Below are 2,500 nucleotides of genomic sequence, written 5' to 3' on the forward strand. Positions count from 1 at the left end.
AATGGATCATGGTGTGTAGGGTACCAGTGTTAGATTATAGAATGGATCATGGTGTGTAGGATACCAGTGTTATATTATAGAATGGATCGTGGTGTGTAGGGTACCAGTGTTAGATTATAGAATGGATCATGGTGTGTAGGGTACCAGTGTTAGATTATAGAATGGATCATGGTGTGTAGGGTACCAGTGTTAGATTATAGAATGGATCATGGTGTGTAGGGTACCAGGGTTAGATTATAGAATGGATCATGGTGTGTAGGGTACCAGTGTTAGATTATAGAATGGATCACGGTGTGTAGGGTACCAGGGTTAGATTATAGAATGGATCATGGTGTGTACCAGGGTTAGATTATAGAATGGATCACGGTGTGTAGGGTACCAGTGTTAGATTATAGAATGGATCACGGTGTGTAGGGTACCAGGGTTAGATTATAGAATGGATCATGGTGTGTAGGGTACCAGTGTTAGATTATAGAATGGATCATGGTGTGTAGGGTACCAGTGTTAGATTATAGAATGGATCATGGTGTGTAGGGTACCAGGGTTAGATTATAGAATGGATCATGGTGTGTACCAGTGTTAGATTATAGAATGGATCATGGTGTGTAGGGTACCAGGGTTAGATTATAGAATGGATCATGGTGTGTAGGGTACCAGTGTTAGATTATAGAATGGATCATGGTGTGTAGGGTACCAGTGTTAGATTATAGAGTGGATCATGGTGTGTAGGGTACCAGAGTGTTAGATTATAGAATGGATCATGGTGTGCAGGGTACCAGTGTTAGATTATAGAATGGATCATGGTGTGTAGGGTACCAGTGTTAGATTATAGAATGGATCATGGTGTGTAGGGTACCAGTGTTAGATTATAGAATGGATCATGGTGTGTAGGGTACCAGTGTTAGATTATAGAATGGATCATGGTGTGTAGGGTACCAGTGTTAGATTATAGAATGGATCATGGTGTGTAGGGTACCAGTGTTAGATTATAGAATGGATCATGGTGTGTAGGGTACCAGTGTTAGATTATAGAATGGATCATGGTGTGTAGGGTACCAGTGTTAGATTATAGAATGGATCATGGTGTGTAGGGTACCAGTGTTAGATTATAGAATGGATCATGGTGTGTAGGGTACCAGGGTTAGATTATAGAATGGATCATGGTGTGTACCAGGGTTAGATTATAGAATGGATCATGGTGTGTAGGATACCAGTGTTAGATTATAGAATGGATCATGGTGTGTAGGGTACCAGTGTTAGATTATAGAATGGATCATGGTGTGTAGGGTACCAGGGTTAGATTATAGAATGGATCATGGTGTGTAGGGTACCAGGGTTAGATTATAGAATGGATCATGGTGTGTAGGGTACCAGGGTTAGATTATAGAATGGATCATGGTGTGTAGTGTACCAGTGTTAGATTATAGAATGGATCATGGTGTGTAGGGTACCAGGGTTAGATTATAGAATGGATCATGGTGTGTAGGGTACCAGTGTTAGATTATAGAATGGATCATGGTGTGTAGGGTACCAGTGTTAGATTATAGAATGGATCATGGTGTGTAGGGTACCAGGGTTAGATTATAGAATGGATCATGGTGTGTAGTGTACCAGTGTTAGATTATAGAATGGATCATGGTGTGTAGGGTACCAGTGTTAGATTATAGAATGGATCATGGTGTGTAGGGTACCAGTGTTAGATTATAGAATGGATCATGGTGTGTAGGGTACCAGGGTTAGATTATAGAATGGATCATGGTGTGTAGGGTACCAGTGTTAGATTATAGAATGGATCATGGTGTGTAGGGTACCAGTGTTAGATTATAGAATGGATCATGGTGTGTAGGGTACCAGTGTTAGATTATAGAATGGATCATGGTGTGTAGGGTACCAGTGTTAGATTATAGAATGGATCATGGTGTGTAGGGTACCAGGGTTAGATTATAGAATGGATCATGGTGTGTAGGATACCAGTGTTAGATTATAGAATGGATCATGGTGTGTAGGGTACCAGGGTTAGATTATAGAATGGATCATGGTGTGTAGGGTACCAGTGTTAGATTATAGAATGGATCATGGTGTGTAGGATACCAGTGTTAGATTATAGAATGGATCATGGTGTGTAGGGTACCAGAGTGTTAGATTATAGAATGGATCATGGTGTGTAGGGTACCAGTGTTAGATTATAGAATGGATCATGGTGTGTAGGGTACCAGGGTTAGATTATAGAATGGATCATGGTGTGTAGGATACCAGTGTTAGATTATAGAATGGATCATGGTGTGTAGGGTACCAGAGTGTTAGATTATAGAATGGATCATGGTGTGTAGGGTACCAGTGTGTTAGATTATAGAATGGATCATGGTGTGTAGGTTACCAGTGTTAGATTATAGAATGGATCATGGTGTGTAGGATACCAGTGTTAGATTATAGAATGGATCATGGTGTGTAGGGTACCAGTGTTAGATTATAGAATGGATCATGGTGTGTAGGGTACCAG

General features: G+C 40.5%; 1 protein-coding gene across 1 annotated transcript in view; it reads left to right on the forward strand.

Moving 5' to 3' along the window:
• Positions 1-2,500, forward strand: part of chtf18 (CTF18, chromosome transmission fidelity factor 18 homolog (S. cerevisiae)) — a 98,246-nt gene that overhangs the window by 73,020 nt on the left and 22,726 nt on the right.

Source organism: Oncorhynchus keta, unplaced genomic scaffold (genome assembly GCF_023373465.1).
Source record: "Oncorhynchus keta strain PuntledgeMale-10-30-2019 unplaced genomic scaffold, Oket_V2 Un_contig_2177_pilon_pilon, whole genome shotgun sequence".
NCBI lineage: Eukaryota > Metazoa > Chordata > Actinopteri > Salmoniformes > Salmonidae > Oncorhynchus > Oncorhynchus keta.